The sequence below is a fragment of the Xenopus tropicalis genome, chromosome 7, assembly GCF_000004195.4.
Source record: "Xenopus tropicalis strain Nigerian chromosome 7, UCB_Xtro_10.0, whole genome shotgun sequence".
Lineage (NCBI taxonomy): Eukaryota > Metazoa > Chordata > Amphibia > Anura > Pipidae > Xenopus > Xenopus tropicalis.
The window spans coordinates 64,541,211-64,560,464 of NC_030683.2; the positions used below are offsets into that span (position 1 = coordinate 64,541,211).

Sequence of the window (19,254 nt, forward strand, 5' to 3'; positions counted from 1 at the left end):
CCAAGAGAGAGAATGTTTTCATGTCTTCAGTGCTTAATAAAACAAAGCATTGTGTCCTTCCTTTCTTCCCCAGATAATTAATAAATGCAGACAATAGGCTGGCTTTTTTTTGGATAACCATGAGTCAATGGGGCTTTGTTTCTCAATAGTCATTTTTTAGGTCTCTGAAGAAACAACCCACTTCATATATGTTGTAAAAGTTTCAAAGTACCTTTTGTACCACCATTTATTGTTGTGCTTGGTTGTAAAAAGCAAAATAATTTCAATAAAAATGCAGAGTAAATTTACTAGGGTTTATAATCTTCAGACTCAAATTGGACTGATATTTTTTTAACCACGGTGCAGCATTCCACAGAGTTCCAGCCTAACTATTGCAATTGCTAAAATATATTAGTACACTGGAGTTTCATGAATTGTTAGCAAGTTGTGGGAGGATAACATTAATTAAGGCAATGCACGTTGAAACAATATTGCCATTGATGTCTTATTCCCTTCGACCAAGTCACTTGTGTCCATGGTCACAAACCATTAGATGAACTCTGCAATTACTACCATGTCTAGACTAACACTTGTTCCAGGGTCCCCTACCATCCATATATGCACGTACTTCAACAGATTCAACAGGCATATTGACACAGTCCGCAAGTTGCTAGGATCCCAAGTGCAACAACTTAGCCATAGCAAGCATAGCTGCTTCCTCCAGCTCCCCCCTGCATCCTCCTGCTCCCCGCTGCGTCCTCGCAGCAGATCATAGTGTGGGCTGGGTAAATAACCTTGGGGGGCTGTGTCCGGCCCGTGGGCCGTAGTTTGAGGATGCCTGCTATAGGTGATAAGACCAGTAGCAAACTCTGCAGCTTTTATTACATTTTTCCATATGTGTTCTTCTGTATATCTAATCCTCAAGTGCAATGGCAATGTTGAAGAGAATATAAAATAAAAAAAAATCCCACTTCATCCACACTGACACAGAGGTAATAATATAATAAAAAAGAGAATTTGTAAATTACAACAATAAGTTAATTTAGTTTTAACACGAGTTACTGCTCAACAAAAAATACATTTGGCCAGTGTTTATAAATGGCTGTTAGTACAAGTTGATCCAGGGACTGGTCCAATTGCCATCTTGGAGTCAGAAAGGAATTTTTCCCCCTTCTGTGTCAAATTGGAGATCCTGCAGAAGGGTTTTTTCCTTACTCTAGCTGGTAGGCAGGTTATATAAGCCTAAAATGTTGAAGTTGATGGATGTGTGTCTTTTTAACTTACTATGTAACTTACATATGTAACGCTTGATCAATGGAAAATAAAACATAGGGTTTAATTTAGAACTGACAAAAATGTGCAAATTTTCGCTGCAGCAAGAGAACGCTGGCGAATTTTCACCAGAGATTTTTCACTAGCGGCACAATCTTTCAGATAGCGTACATGAGCTAGTGTAATTGAAATCAGTGGCTATATACAGTACAGATGTGTGTATTTATTAATTATATCGCTGAACTTGGTGAAAGTGACAAATTATTTTTCTAAATGTCCTTGGAACCAACAGGAAGACTAACTCTCTTGTCAACTGCAGTAAGAACAAAGTCAGATGCAGAAAAAAATACTATTGTTACAGTTAACAACAACATTAATAAGCTGTGCATTAATACCTGGACACTATAGATATGTTAATGACTTTAATGAACCACAAACAATTAACAAGTTAAGATAATATCATACATTTATAATTATTTGAGCATTAAAAAAAAAAATCTTTGCGGGAGGATGGCAGTCAGCATGTATATATATGTATGTATAACTATTCATGAAGCGCTACAAGGATATACAGCGCTGTACAATCTTACAATACAAATAATTACACACAGGGAGGACAAGTGTTATAATAAACACAATAAATAAGGTATAAATACACAGAGATTAAGTGCCATGTGGTGTGAGACACAGTAGGAAGGAAGTCCCTGCCCCATAGAGCTTACAGCATGAGTTTAGAGCATGTGTGAAATGTACAGTCATTAACTATATAGGAGGTACAGGAGGCATTAAAAATATTTTAAATCAAATATGTTTTACATTCCCTTTACTCTGGTTGTGTGGAGGCTCACAGTCATTCCTATTTGTGTAAAAGGTGGTGAACTTTAAAGTTAACAAGTACTTATAAAAAATTTTAGCGCTCACCAAATTAGGCTACAGGTTCGGGTTATTATGCCCCGAACCTCTTGCTCTGTTGATTATTGCTCTCTGTGTTAGTGCAATTGGTATACCACACATGGTTACAAAAGTTGAAATGCTCACTTACCGCTTCCTCTTGGTGGCCCATGTGCGATGCCTCAGACCCGCATCAAGAGGAGACCTCAAAATTCAAATGTAGGGGTTACAACATGCACTCATCGGACTCACCAGAGATTTTTGTGTCTGACCATTGTGCTTACACATGGTCAGACTTGAGTCTGGATTGGGTTGCTGGTTGCTAATAATTGGTTATGTTCTGGGGATTCTTTATAGAAAATCCAGGCTGTCCAAACTTTGGTAAAGTTTTCACTTGATTTAACTTTAATGGTGTGTGCCAGCATTTCCAACGTGTGCCAGCATCTCCAATTGTTGGGGGCCTGGTATTTTTCCAGAGTCTGGGTATTATTTGGAACACTGAAGTCCAAAATGGTTATAGGCTGGGGCACTCCCACCATATGTGTTTCATATCCCCTATTTGAGTGTTGCACCACCAACACTTACCTGACACATTTGGGAACATGTCATGTAGGGTAGCCGGGCATTTATACCATCTGGAAAGGATCTTGTAATTCATTTCCTGCGCTTTGCAGGCTGTCACCATTAGATGTGTTAGGGTAAAACAATCTGTCCATTCCATTAAAGTCTCCTTCTCATTGTCACGTGAAGTGGGGAGGTTTTTTTTCCCTTTAAATCTAATAAGATAGAATAGATTTGGGAGATGGTATGGAGTGCGGCATCCCTGGCCAAGCATAAGTCATCAAAGGAGGTTGTGTCCCCGAGCAGCCTTTCTCTTTCCGGATGGGTCTGTAGCCAGTGCGTTAACTGGTGGTATGCAAATTTTTGTGAGAAACTCTGTGTTGGGGTTTGCACAATTTCGTCTAGTGGGAGTAGCCCCTTAGGGGTTTGCACCTGTAGAAAGGGTAGATTCTCAGTACATCTTCTGTTAAGAAAGCCATGGCTGAGAAGTCCCGGGGGGAAAGAGGGGTTTCCTCTTTCCTTATCAAAGGTGTTATGGGGCCGTGTTTGTGGGAGATTGGGTAGTTTCTTACAAGGTTGTCCCAAGCCAGGAGTGTGTATTTTAATATCATTGGAAGGGTATTAATGTGTTGTTTCTCCCGCGGGTTTATCCAGGGTGTAGCTGAAATGGGTGCCTGGGTCAGGCATTGTTCTATTTGGATCCAGTCTTTTTGATGCATGTGATGGAAGGTATCTACAACCCGATTGCAGACAGCGGATTGCCAATATGTTTGTAAATCAGGCAGTCCGGTGCCTCCTTTATTTTTCCGTTTGTATAGTATTTGTTTCCTTAGACGGGGGTTTTTGTGTCCCCAGACAAATTGGGCGAGTGTTTGGTTGACTGTTTGGAAGACGTTTGCTTTGGGTTGTATAGGGATGGTTTGGAAGAGATAAAACAATTTTGGTAAAATCACCATATATTTAATTAAGTTTATTCTTCCAACCCATGAAAGTCTAGGTTTAGGTCTGCATTTTTTAGGTCATTTTTGATCTGTGGGAGTAGTTTTTGGTAGTTGATTTGGGAGGCTGAGGAGGTGTCTTTTGGTATGAGAATTCCTAGATTTTTAAGTACGCTTGGTTGCCATATGAATGGGAAGTTTTCTTGTATTCTTTGGGCTTCTGTGCACGTTAGTGAGACATCTAATGCTTCTGATTTTGTGGTGTTAATTTTAAAATTACTGTGACGTCCAAATCTCTCCAGTTCTCTAAGAAGTGGAGGGATGGAGAAGAAGGGGGGTTTTACATACAGCAGTAGATCGTCTGCAAAAGCTGCTGCTTTGATTTCTCGAACTCCTATCTTGACCCCTTGGATTAATTCATTCTTTCTAATTGCTGATAGCAAGTGTTCCATAGTTAGCATATACATTAGGGGGGATAACGGACATCCCTGTCGGGTGCCGTTGGAGAGGGTGAAGGGGTCAGATAGAGTCCCATTGATGCGGATTCTAGCGGTCGGGGAGCTGTATAATGCCATTATTTTGACATAATGGACTCCCCTAGGTTTAGTTGGAAAAGTGTTTCTCGTAGGAAATTCCAGTTTACTCAGTCAAACTCTTTTTCTGCGTCAATGGAAAGCAATAAGAGTAGTATTTTTGTTTTTTTTTGCATGATGTATAATAGTAAATGTTTTGAGCGTATTATCTCTGGCTTCCCTCCTGGGTACAAAGCCCAGCTGGTCCGTATGGATTATTTTAGTTAGCAGCGGTTTTAATCTGTTGGCTAGTATTTTAGCGTATAATTTGGTGTCAATGTTTAATAATGATATTGGCCTATAGCTAGCGCAGTTTGTTGAGTCTTTCACTGGTTTTAATATTACTGTTATAGTAGCCTCTAGGAAGGACCGGGAAGGTGGGCTTTCTAGTGAGATGGAGTTGAATGCTGTTAACATTTCCGGTAACAGAACTTCTCCAAGTGTTTTATATAAGCCGATGGAGTAGCCATCTGGGCCAGGGCATTTGCCTGTTGGAGTAGTTTTTATTGCCTGTGCTAGTTCTTCAAGTGTGAAGGGTTGGTTTAAGGTTTGTTTAATTAAGGGGTCTATGATTTTTGGGAGGGGGGTTGTCTCCTGATTATTGAGTGTAGGGATTGGTTTAAGGTTGTAGAGGTTATGGTAATATTGTTTGAAGGTATCTGCAATTTTGTTAGTGAGGTGGGTGATATGTCCTGTAGAGGTTTGAATATTGTGTATGTAGGTTGTGTTTTGTTTCTGTTCTAGCGAGCATTTTTCCACATTTATTCCCTCATTCATCTAGTTTCCTCTTGATACTTTTTATTTTTGAAATTGTGCCTGCTTTAGGTCCCGTTATTCTAGTCTTGCCTTTTGTAGGTTTCCATATGTATCGTTAGCTAATGTGCTTTTGTGTTTGTATTAACTGATTGATTTTCTGAGTTTTAAGTTTTTTTTAGCCTTGAGCCATGTTTTATGAGGGTGCCTCTTAATGTGCATTTCAATGCCTCCCATTTCGTCAGTGGGGGGGGGGGAGTGTCGTCTCCCAGGTGGTCTGTTTTAAAATTTGTGATAGTTTGTTTCAGGTCTGCAAGACATGTTTTGTCTCGTAGTAATGATTCGTTGAGGCGCCATGTCCATGGGCGATTTGGGAGGTCTGGTATTATTATGTCCATGTGGATAGGCTTGTGAACTGAATTGATTTGAGGGCCTATCTCTGTGTGGGGGACCCAGTTCAATATGTTGCGTGTTGCGTGTAATAAGTATATAACCTAGTCTACTGTATTGGTTGAAGGGAGGCGAGAAATAGGTATAGTCTTTTGTTGTGGGACGATGTATCCTCTAAGGGTCTGCTAGTTGTTGTTTGTTTACTAAGTTTTTTGCTTATTTGAGGTTTTTGAGGGGGATGCTTGATTAGCCGCTTGTTGATGTATCTAGGAGTGGGTGGAGGGCCATGTTAAGCTCACCTCCCAGTATTACATATCCTTCAACATACTCCTCCAGAGAGTTGAGAAAGCTGTTCGAGGAACTGGGTTTGTGCTAAGTTTGGGGAATAGCATGAGATCATAGTGAATTTAGTTTTTTGGATCTCTATCTTGATGGCCAGGCTGCGTCCCTTCTCATCTTTGCGTACAAAGTGGCATCTTTGATTTAGCTTCTGGATTGTCACAGTAGAAACCAGGTTGGGTAGTATATATTTTTAACATTTGGCCTATGGCCTTCTTTAAAGTGGGTCTCCTGGAGTAGGAGGATATCAGTCTTTGCTTTATGCATTTTGAAATGCAGAATTTTATATCCCTGATAAAGTCACTTTGCAAATCTAGTTTCATCAATTTGCAAGTCAGAACCAGGGGAAATAGACTTTGACAAAAAGGGGAATGAAGAAAAAATGTTGCCACTTGATAAATGACTGAATTTTGCTTCCTCACCTGGTGAAACGGCCTGTAAATTCTGTAGCGCTGAGGTTTTTTTGCTAACTAAATGTCATCTTTGCCTTTTGGTAAATCAGCGAATGTGCTGCAAATTGTCTTTTTGCCGAATTTTTGCCAGAAAAAGACAATTCGCCCTTTAGTAAATGTGCCCTTATGGGAGATGTCCCTTCCCCTCCTTGGAGAATGCTTCTTTGCTTCGAAACTTTAGAGGTTTCGGATTTTTGACACTGTTTTTTTTGTGTGACAATTAAAAAAGTAGAAGTTTCTGTGCAACAAGTTAAAAAATTTAGAGCTTTGCAACTTTTTCCTGCAAGGACTTTTCCAGTTCAGGCTTTTTAGCAAATGTCAGGTTCGTAAAAATGAGTTGAATTGAATTTTTAAAAAGAAAAAAATTAGAAATGTTTAGTAAATCTGCCTCTATATTCTTTAAAACAGTCAATAAAAGACTACAAATCAGGCCACAACTTTAATAGATAAGTATATCTGCAAAATGCCCATGATGTCACCCCAGGTTGCTGCTGCCAATGCTTAGAAACAGGTCTTTGCATGTAGGAAAATTCATACATTGCAAACAAACATGCCAGCTGCTCCCAGATAATCTGGATAATTACAACTGTATTCCATACAGTGTTCTAGCCATTTAACAATTTGGTAAGATTTTCACTTGTTTTTCTATGCTGAGATGGATTTCATGAGAAAGTTTTTAAAAAAAGATACAAATAGATTGAAAGCGCAGTGTTTAAAGTGACACTTTGGATACAATGACCATGTGTTTTTACCTGGACATAGGTAAAACCTGTGCAACTGCGCCTGCAAGTCAAAAATTAAATGCAGTTTTTAAGCTGCAACTACACTTGGTGGTAAATGGACTCTAAAATGTTATGATATTCAAGTAGTCAAGAATTCATGTTTAATTCAGTTCCTTTAAAGCCAATGAGACAGTACCCAGACAATATATGAATCATGTAACCTATTTGCCACCCCATCCCCAGGGAATTACTCATTACTTTTCCCCAGGGAAATCCTTAGTGATAAAATTAGAGGCCCCCTAAGGTTAATGGTCCACAAGTTTCTACACCACATTCCTCAACAGTTTTAGATGCAAATAGCTCTTTAATACTTTCTTAAGGCTGTTCTAAAGGATGCACATTTCCTGTATAGGATGTGCTGTGGGTAAACACTACGCTATGATGAGTTGACTGCCATGAAGTTATTCTGGTAAGTTTTTGGTTTTAAAGGACACAACTTTATGAATTTACTTAATGCAGATATCAAAGAAGGAGAGATGGAGAGTGCACAAACAATGGTAACCAACCAGCAGCCAAACATAGCATATCCACAAGACAACCACAAGGAATTCTGGGCCTTGCTCTCAACATCTTGACACTGTGATACTACTGACACTGTAGCATTCATTTTCCTGTCCTCAAATATTTCAGCACTACTGTATGTCGGCTTCTTTCCAACCTTTTTAACCATAAATCAGTTGAGAAGGAAGGTGGCAACTAAGGACATCCACACACACCTTCCTACAAAGCTGTCTATTCTTTGAGACACATTGAGCCTAAGATATAGTTAAGTGAGGTCTAAGTCTAATCTTCTGTTATGTGATCTCTGCGACAGAAAAATATGCGGTTTAGAAACATCAATTACCTGTGAATATCTGTATTTTAGTTGCAGTGAGCAGCAAATCCATCACCTTTAGCAGTGGTAATATCAAAGAGAGAAGTGCAAATTTGCTTTAAAAGAACAAGACAAAAATACTAGAAACACACCCCCTTCAGAATAAATAAATAAAACAGGGCTTTGAGATATATTATGAGATACATGCTGCCTTCTTTTTTGATATGATGGTTTCTGAAATATTTTCTTTTCCTTTTAGTATACAGCATTGTCTGGCAGTGACACCTGCTGGGAAAGGCCATCCTCAAATAGTATTGAAAAAGTGCCATAGTCACTGATAAAAAGACCAGTTTAACTTTCATTCATTTGCTTTAGTGTTTCAGCATCAAAATATGGACTCTTGACTGTGCTCTACTTTCCCATTCTTTCACTTTCACTAATCATGTGTGTAGAGAGAATAATATTAATATATGATCATATCTAACTCAGTCTCCAGGACTGTTGAATAATAGTTAAAAATGATAATTTAATTAAATTTGAAATAATATGTAGGAACTCATAGGGTTAATATGCCCATATGGCTTTAAACCCTACTACTTCCTAGCTTATGCTGTTACTTGGCAAAGACCCATGTATCCAGTTTATAGTTTTTGCATATGTGCATTATTGGTTTAGAGGTTGACTCCACCCTTTGCACTCCAATATAGTGTTTAACAAAGGGGAGAGTCTTCCTCTTTGGTTGCCTCTGGTGTCTTAGGTGGAAGGTACACTGTGCCTGAGATCAACAGGGCCACAGTAAACCCATCTCTACCCCAGAGTACCCTTTTACACTCTAGAGAAGTCGGGGGCAGGGACCGCGTGACTGAGGACCAGTTATACAGTTACACTCCATAGAGCACTTTCTTGGAAAGTGAGGTAGTTAAGCAAGGAAGCAAGATCCACTTTTGGCTCTATCCAGGAGGTTAGCTGGAAGTACTCTTCCATACAGGCACTGTTGCCTTAGCATAGGGCCATGGTTAAGATGCAGGGTACAGACTAGTACCTAACCCTGATCCACAGTTACTGTAGGACTATTTAAAGCTAAAGGTATTCAACCTGAGGATTGAGGTATCTATCCAGACTGCCCCTCCATAGTGGTGCTGAGCTGACCAGGTGTCTTTACCCTGCCCAGTCTCCCAAAAGAGGTGGGATAAACCGGTGGGCATCCTCTCTTGTTGTCCTCAGAGTGTACTGTCAAATTCTGCATTATTGTATATGAGCTAACCCTGTGCACAAATTGTCTTTGACAATAAACCAAGTTATCATTTGTTCATCTGCAAGAACATTCTGGCATCCGTTATTTGCTATTTTACTCTGCACACAGTGGTAGTGAGTTGTAGTTGCATCATACGGAATGTCCATTTCATTAAAATTCCATGACTTTTTCATGGTTTTCGCTAAGTTCCCCAAAAAAGTTGTACTTTTTGCAAAGACTACAAACATTTCGGAATTCATTCAAGCTTTGGTATCTTTTCGCCAAGTTGAATCTGTTGGGTGCTATTGAGTCCTATGGAAGGCTTCCAAAATCATACATTGAAGGTTTCAAAGCCAGAAAAGCTGTTTACGAACGTTTGGATCCGAAAATTCTGTGACTTTCGGAAGGCAATTACAATATTTTTGTACGACCGATAAGTTAGTAAATGGGCCCCCTAAAATTTTCGGGACATTTTAGAACATCAGAAATTATTGTGGTTACTCCGATTTGTGGCAATCTCTATAAATCAAAGATTATGCAAAAAATATTTTTTTTTCTGAATTTTTTGGCGGAAGAAGATCAAAGGGTCGTTTACTATTAAGGTGTAGTTCCCAAATTTAAACATGCAATGTGAATTGTGGTGTCTGTGCGAATGCACTAGGGTCACTTTCATTAGGAACCAATTAAACTACCTAATTGTCTTTGGAATGTGGGGGGAAACTAATGCAGACATAGGGAGAATATACAAACTGAATTCCACTGAAGCATGGCCACTTGATTTAAATCCTGTGTCATTTTCTTGGCAAAATATAGAAATTACTATTTCTGCCTGTCCTATCATCTTATTTATCCACAGAAAGACGCTTAACTTTAAATGCTTCTCCATACAACACTGGTAAGAATAATATATAGGTATATAGTTGCTAGTATCTTGATAGAATGCTTACTGTGTGAGCTTAAAATCCAGTTTCCAACATGAAAAACCTTATCTGCTATACACAGGGGCCTGGTGTTTTCTGGTGTTGGGGGGAGGGCAAATAATTTTCTATATTGCATCTCAGCTCTCCCAGATCATTCACGCTTCTTAATTCAATAAGGTGAGAAGGAACATAATCTGATCATATTTGTTTTGCATCACTGCAAAAACAGAAAATGAGGGGCTGCAAATCCGTACCAATTTACTTCATCCGACCTTGATTAAAAGAAAATTAATTGCCACATCTAGATATCACAAGCAGTAGCCAATGTCTTTGTGGAACACATAAAAATCGAAGCCTGTAAAGGATCTTTTTTCTTTTTTTCAGTTAACCCTAAGTAAAAAAATGACTAACTTTAAAACCAACAGAAAAAAATTGTGATAAAAACAAGAAAAATGTTTAGCACCTGTAATTGAATATTATATAATACCTTAAATGAGGAAGACAGAGATTGAATGTTGCTAATACTGTACTTAGTAAATGTTAATTCTTTACAATTCAGGCTAATACTGTGTTCTGAGGATCAAATTAATTTCTGCGAGATGTAGCACTGCCCTTAACTGCCTCCGATTATTCACATAAATATGCCACAATTAATACAGGAATATTGGTAAAAAATTGAAATGATTAAAGTACATGCTACTATAAGGAGACACTTAACAGTTCGTAAATTAATGTCTATATTTACTTTTCCTAACTGCACTAAAGGTCAAACTGTGTTTGCACTGATTATGCTTTTCTATATTTAAATAAGCCATATTAGAGCAAGAAATATTAGCGGGATATAAGAAACTGTTACTGAAGTCGGAGAAAAAGGACTACAATGCAATTGCTGGTTATTCTGGTGTAAAAGGTTTATTACATTACACACAGGAATTAAAATAATAGCAATTAGGAAAATGTCATTTTAACATTTTATTAAGCTTCCATCCATGTGCTCCCCTTACAAGCTGCCCCTTCAAATGCACCGTTTAGTGCAGTCACAAATCTTTGCATTTCTAAAGGTTGCTAGCAAAAAATGTAACACTGTGGTAAAAAATATGCTTTGCACTATTTTTGTGAAGCCAAGCAAAAGGGGGAAGCTGTAGTAGTTTCTATGGACCCCTGGAAAAGGGTGTTGCACGGTGAATAAAAAAACATTGAATTAAACAACTGAACGTTTTTGTTGAAATTTGAACTCCTATAGTAATTTTATATGCAAGTGTATGTTTATTTATATAAAGATCAGCTGATCCAATCCGATCTATCCCAGGCTCTAAGTGCTCCATAAAGTAACAATTATTTTTTCTATTCAATATTTATTGAATTTTTCAAACTGAGGTAATAAACATTTTGTGTATTACCAATAAGTCATTAGCTGTGTCAGGTAATTCTCACCTAATCCCTAGTAAAGAGGGTAATAGGAAAAATCAGAACAAGAAAGTTATATTGCTTCTCCAGACCTACTGGCAAATAGGTGTTGAAATTTCTACCAAAACCACCCAAATTGCCTGATGAGCTTTTTAAAAAATGCTTTTGATTTTTAATTCTTAGAAGGCTTTGTATTGGCCAGACTTACTATAAAGCAGTTGATGTCAAGCAAACTGTGGGAAAGCATAGGGGTCCTTGAAAAATAAATGGCCATAACTGAGGCTTATTTTGAAGAATATGACAAACAAAAACTTTTCTCTGAAGCCAAAGTATTTATAAACTTGCCAAAGGGACAACTACTAAGAATTCTGCAATGAGTAGGTATGTATGTATGTATATATATATATATATATATATATATATATATATATATATATATATATATATATATATATATTGTATATATTTATATATATATTTGTGTATTGTGTTCTTGGGTATACAAGCAAATCACAGGATTACTAGTTTTGTGTATTCTTCTAAGGAACTCAGAGGTATGCATTGTTTTGTTATTAATGTGATACATGATTATTGTCATGTTATTCATTGTAACAAAAAAAAACCAGCAACACCATGACTGAAGGACAGGGTCAATGAATATGTGCAAAATAGATAACCTCTAAGGCTGTATGATGTCTCCCCTATTACTTTGGGGTTGATATAATAACTAGAGAGAGCAAAATAAAAAGCATTCCCAGTTAATTAGTAGCTGCATACTGTGGTCCTGCACACAATTCATCAGTCATCTGGTACTACATTACCAAAATATTCCACATATTAGCAGTGTCCCCAGGACTAAAAACCCCAAAGTCTGCAGAACTATAAAGACATTATAAAGATAAGAGTTTTAGTTGGTCACAGCATCAGTTATGCTAGAGAAGGAAATGGTCACATTCACCACCAACTCAGTTTTCACATGTATAGAAAGAAACTTGAACAGCGACTGTAAAATGTCCAAGCACTGGTTGTACAACATAATCCTATTGCTGATTTGCCACTCAATATGTTGCAGCAGTGCTGTAATTAGTATAGACTGTAGGACCATGTAATTAACATGCAGTTTTGTTCCTGTGTTTCAGGTGGTGAACTAAGAATCCATGAAATGATTTAGCGAATATGATTAGGCCTATAATGCTTCCTTTTAGCTGGTTGCAAGACTGCTCCCTTGTTGCTGTTCTCTGGCAGGTACAGTATTATTTTGCAGAGCATCTTGCTTTCACTAGCAGACTTGCATGTCAGATAACGTGTTATACTGTATTTGTCTTAATGTGCTACATTGTATAGAGCTCTTGATCACTGTGTGTGCCCACTTATGGTTTAGTGTACCTTAAGTGTATGAGGAGTGCACTGAGGAGCATCAGTGCAATGCTTCATTAGTTCCAACCAAATGAAAACAGTCCTACTTGCGACATTGATTGTCTTTAAAGTCTTTGCTAATCAATGCTCATTCTGTAGCCTAGATCTAATAGCATAATCTAAAAGGACAAAGACTCCAGCTAAGTTTTGCAACTATTTCCTAGGTATTCAGCTTTACCTCAGTTCCTTACTAATTGCACTACTTGTAGGGTTTTACTTTTTTGAATATTATACATTTTGGATAATTTAATTAGTGCCCAGGAACTGGTAAGGCATTTCTGTCACATGTTTACCTTCTATCTATTCTGTCTATCTATGTAAATAAACAATAAGCCAAACAATTAATAGATATATTTCTGATGCTTGAGTAATGCTCAGCTGTGCTTAGAATGAAGCACAAGGACCTGCACTCTGTATGAATATACCCCAGATGCAAGTTCTTGCTAAATGAGCACTAAAGGGTGCGGGTTTGTGCCCCTTAGTGCTCTTATGCTTGCAACCAGGGCATAATTTACATTTTTTTGCCATTAAGCGGTGATGTGTTGTTTGATGCAAAGGGTTTTCTTACATTTTGCTTCAGATTAAATTATCCTACAAGTCTCCTCAAAGTCTCCGTTTCATTCTGGAAGAGCAGAATGTGCCAGTAAACCCCCACCAGAAAGAACTGCAAACAAGACAAAATTCTTATTTTGAAAGAGCCTTTAAGCAATGGAAACCCTTACAGTAATGAAACAAATGCACCACGTAATCTTTTATAAATCTGATATCAGCATGAATATACTAGTATATCAGCTAGAAACATGATGGGATAAATGCGCTTCTCATATATGGTGACCCACCTTACCCTAGTCCTTCATATAAAACTGCTAATGCACATCAATTTTCTCAATGCCACTTTTCTTGGCTTGAGATCCTCTCTTTCTTTGTTGAAATCTTTCAAGAGCAGAGGAGCTGCAGTAATTTCTCTAATCAATATTTTTACACTGCACCACTTAAGAAACATGTTCACGTTTTTACATATGTATAGGGGGTGATATTACAACTTAATTTTTTATTACAAAGAAAGTCATTTAAAGATCATTGCAAAGTCATGGTCACAGAATGGTCCCATATTCTACATGTGTAAGTAAACAACAGTTTTTGACATGAACAGAGCTGCAAGATCAATAATGAAATTTTATTACATTATATGAAAATAAAAAAGATTAAAATGAGTATAAAGTACAGCTATCAAAGTCACTAAACTATATATATATATATATATATATAGAGAGAGAGAGAGAGAGAGAGAGAGAGAGAGAGAGAGAGAGAGAGAGAGAGAGAGAGAGAGAAAGGGGATAGAAAGAAAGTAATGCCACTGATAGGACCTCTAGGCCATTTGTTGATATGTTAAAGATTATGAACTACTATCCTTGGGACCATATCCTGATTTAAGAAGTTCAAATGCAGAAAAGCACTGAGGTTTACAGATACATTACAGTGAAATATACTGTTTCTAAGACAACGTACTTGCATAATACATAAGGATATATGGCACACTACAGTAATATAAAGTTGCTTCAGATTTCTATATAAGGCATACATTTAGATCCATTGCTAACGCACAAGATACTTTTTGTTATGTTATTAAAGGAATGAATATATTTCAAGTTTTCAAAATATGTCCCTCATATACAAATTGAAATTGATAAGAAGTATTGGTCAGTATTTGATATAATGCCTAATATCCTGCTAATATAATCACAGTAAACTTTACCAATCAGGTAATTTTCAGCTCAGTGTCGCTACCTTTAACATATCTATTTAAATATTATTATAAACAAGTATTTATAAAGAGCCAACATGTTCTGCAGTGATGTACAACAGAAGAGTGAATACTTAAGAAATACAAATTAGGGATACACTGAACCCTTCAATTCAAGAGTCATGTCCTGCTGAAAAAGGCTTGGATTTGCGAAATCCTGGATTTGATGCATTCCTAATACAAATATTAATCTTTGTTGAACCCCAATTAGGTGTCATATTTATAAAAGAATGTTTAAAATGTGGCATTAAAACACACCAACATAACCACTTTAACATTGTCGTATGTTGTTGTAAAGCTTTGTAATGTTTTTGAAATAGGGAGGCAGAATTATACATTTTTAAGTCAAATTTTGTTCAAATCTGAATCTTGTAATTAGTTATGAGCGAATCTGTCCCATTTCATTTTGTTATAAAATTTGCGAAACTGCAGAATTTAGCGAAATGCACCAATGACTTATTTGATGTGTGACTTTTTTTGATGCGGGTGAGACTTTTTTGATGTAACTGCAATGTATTTGATGGGTCTGGGGTTCTGCACCCAGACCACTGGAATGGAGTGGTGAGTAGCATGGTGAGCAAACTGTTTGTGCATGAATAGTGAACAAAGGGCACCAGGGCCAACTTTATAAGAGTGGTGAGCTTAATCCTCTGAAGGGTTGTTTTTAAATTTTCAATAAAAAATTAGAAATACGAGAATCATGGAAGTTTTTAAACATATTCTTTAAGTGGAAATATTGAGGAAAACTCCTAGCAGCATATTTATATAGGTATGTCAAATATTTTTTGACTAAACATGGTGACCTTTTATAGAAGTTGGTGGGAGTCTTTTCAATTGAATGGGTTCAAATTCCGCATTCCACCATTGCCAATTTTTTTCACAAAATGGGCAAAAAATTTGCTGAATGAGGAAAAAATCACGATTGCGTCAAAAAAAGTCATGATCACATGACATTCTCCCACAAAAAAGCGGTAGCGTCAAATACATTGCGGTTACATCAAAAAAGTCTCACCCGCATCAAAAAAAGTCACTCACATCAAATAAGTTTTGACGAAATGAACGAAATGAAATGGGACAGATTCGCTCATAACTAATTACAAGATTCAGATTTGAACAAAATTTAACTTAAAAAAATACACACTTACACACTGTCACACAACTTTTACACATGTACACACATGTATACACAAACACTTTTTTTTAAATGTTTTTTTTTTTTACCACTTTGTTTTTATTTTTTTTCCCTAAAAACTGTATATTTTGACAGCGTGACTATTGGATCAGATATTCTGACCACTAATTATACTGTCGTGTGACTTATTTTGTCGTTTCACTAATTCGCACAATTTTTGTGGTTTTATTGCATTTTTATCCCCGTATTAGTATTCCTGATCTGTTTTTAGCATAGCTTTGCCATGTGTAACTTTGGTGTAGAAAAATAACTTTACCTATTTTGAATTCATCAGAATACTTTCCAAAAATATATGGTTTTCTGGATAGTTAGGGGGTTACGGCACATAATACACTGTCACGGGGCTCTGTGCAAAAGCTGAGTTGGCAGGCGAGAAATCCATTTGCGCTATTTTCATTTTGGGGTCAGTACATACCGCAGACTTTGGTATATCTATGCATATTGGGCATCAAACTGTTCAGTAGACCTCTGGTGTTCCTATTTAGGGTGATTTGCCTTTGTACGCAAGAAATTGTGTAAGATAAATGCAGCAAATTGCAAAATGTTTAGGCGATTTTCTGAAATGTCATAAAAACCACTAACTTTAGGAAAGCTTTGCAGATTGGTACTTCGGTGTAGAAAGGATTCTTTACCAATGTTGGATTTGTCAGAATGTGTACTATATGTGAAAACTATATGGTTTTCTGAGTTTTTCTGTATAGTTAGGGGGTATTACGGCAAATAATATGCTGTCAGGGGGCTCTGTATGCAAAAGCTGAGTTGGCCGGCAAGAAATCCTTATGCGCTATTTTCATTTTGGGGTCAGTACATACCACAGACTTTGGTATATCTATGCATATTGGGCATCAAACTGTTCATTAGACCTTAGGTGTTCCTATTTGGGGTGATTTTCCTCTGTATGCAAGAAATTGTGTGAGATAAATGCGTCAAATTGCAACATTTTTAGGCAATTTTCTGAAATGTCATAAAAATCAGCAAACAGGAAAGCTTTACGGCTAGGTACTTTGGAGTAAAAATAAATATGTACCCATTATAGATTCAGGGGAATGTGTACTTTCCAAAAATATATGGCTTTCTGGGGTGAGTGTACTTTTTTTGTACCAATATCCCACATGAAGGATGTAAATGTATTGATTTTGCAGGTGCTGAAATGACAGATCATATGGGGGTATGTTCCCATTGGGGCCCCTACATGCCACATATTTGGGAAAACCTATACATATTGGGTATCAAACTGTTCAGTGGACCCCTGGCATTCAAATTTAGGGTGTTTTATCTTGGTACCTAATGCTATGTGGGAGATAAGATGCTGCAAAGTGGAAGCTTTGAGGGGATTTTTGGAAATGTCATCAAAATTGCTACAGAAAAGCTTTGCGGCTTGGTACTTTAGAGTAGAAAGACATGGGTACCCATTTTAGATTCAGGGGAATGTGTACTTTCCAAAAATATATGACATTCTGGGGTGAGCGTACTTTTTATTAGCTTTATCCCACATATAATGATGTAAATGTGCTGATTTTGCTGGAGCTGAAATGACAGAAATGATAGATCATATGGGGTTATGTTTACTTTGGGGCCCCTACATGCCACATACTTAGGTAAACCTATACATATTGGGCATTACACTGTTCAGTGGACCCCTGGCGTTCAAATTTAGGGTGTTTTATCTTGGTACCTAATGCTATGTGGGAGATAAGATGCTGGGGGAATGTGTACTTTCCAAAAATATATGACATTCTGGGGTGAGCGTACTTTTTATTAGCTTTATCCCACATATAATGATGTAAATGTGTTAATTTTGCTGGAGCTGAAATGACAGAAATGATAGATCATATGGGGTTATGTTTACTTTGGGGCCCCTACATGCCACATACTTGGGTAGACCTATACATATTGGGCATTAAATTGTTCAGTGGACTCCTGGCATTCATATTTAGTGGACCCCTGGCATTCATATTTAGGGTGTTTTATAGGAGATAAGATACTATAGACTGGAAGCTTTAAATCGTTTTTTTTTTATATACAAGTGAGAAATCTTCATAAAACTATATATATTTGATATTGGCACGTTCAGGAGACATGGGACTTTCCAAATCAGTATTTTTGTGCATAAAATAATTTTTGTTTCTGGTATGTGTGTTTATATTATGGAAAATGTCATTTTATTTTTTTGTAGACATTTTGTAGACATTTAGAAGCCTATATCCTGTTACAGAATTGGAATTACACATAAATTCTACCATATTTTGAAAGCTTATGTTGTCCTGAAAAAAACAATATATTGTTTTCCTGGGTAAACCAAAAGTCCCCCCAAGGAAAGGCCCCTAAAGTGAAACAGCGCAAAATGTGCAGTAGAAGTTACACTTTGACCAAAATGGCTGGCAGTGAAAGGGTTAATTCCTGTGGCCAGAGTCTGCGCAGTTCTCTCTGCTCTCCCCTCTCCTGCTTCCCCTCCCACAAGAATGCTCCCCGAGAATGCTCCACGAGAACTCCCTCCATTTTTAGGAATGTGTGATCTGAGCTATAACGGCTAGACTGCAGGCTGGAAGCTACTTAAAATGGCAGCTGCTATCTTAAGCAAACGGAGAAAGCTTCTAAAGCTGTTTACTCAAGTAAATTGTTCTAGGTGGCACTAATGTGGCAAATCTATTGGCAGTAAAATGCCAAAATGACTTTCCTTTTCCTTTAAGTGTCTGGAGGCACAAAACACATCAAGAATAATGTGAAATAAAGCTTCTTCTCTGTAACAACGACCACTGGATCTTGGAGTGTGCAGTCATCTAAAGAAACCATGTCTTTGACTTATTTGCCATAACCCTATCTTGATCTCAAACTCTTAAACCTGTCCTCATGTCATCGCATTAGTGTGTCATTTATGAATAACTGCCCAGCTGCACAGGTGGATTTAAGCTACCAACTGTCCTATTCCTTCAGGGGCATTCCAATTTCCCAGAGAGATAATGTCTTTAGGGTGGATTTGGTAAATGCATAGATTAACTATTCACTTCAACATTTATCATCTAGAGGTCTGAGGAACAGTTTATAACATATTTACTATACATTAACCCATTCAGTGCCCGGCTTACCTGCAGTATATTACCAATATATATATATTTCTATACTATGCTACCCAACATAGCATATTCAATACAGCAGCAGCTTTTGCCTCCCTTCAGTGTTTGATTTCCAGATTGCCCACCCTATGCAATTTCAGGAAAACAGTAGTTGCTTTTTGAGTGAGGTACACACAGATGAATGACTGGAATCTGTGGTATAATGCAGGGACTGAACATTAAAGAACTGAAGCAATGTTAACACATGTATGTTTGTTTTTGTGTATTTGTTTTTATAGCTAAAAGTGATAGGGGGATAGAACTGGAAAAACTGTCCTGTAGCTGATTGTTGCTACTCATTAGCTTGTGCATGTCAGTCAGTATGAATACATTCAATGTTTCTCAATCATGATTTCAACTGTAAACATTTGATACTAACTGGGACAATGTATTTGGTTGGTGTTAATGGTATGAATAGGAAAAAT

The 19,254-nt window shown here is 37.3% G+C and overlaps 1 long non-coding RNA gene across 2 annotated transcripts in view; it reads left to right on the top strand.

Moving 5' to 3' along the window:
• Positions 1–19,254, top strand: part of LOC101731286 — a 110,817-nt gene that overhangs the window by 47,408 nt on the left and 44,155 nt on the right. For both annotated transcript variants that reach the window (XR_004223621.1, XR_001171243.3), the window contains exon 2: positions 12,444–12,549. This is a non-coding gene — a long non-coding RNA (uncharacterized LOC101731286). The remainder of the gene's footprint in view (positions 1–12,443; positions 12,550–19,254) is intronic.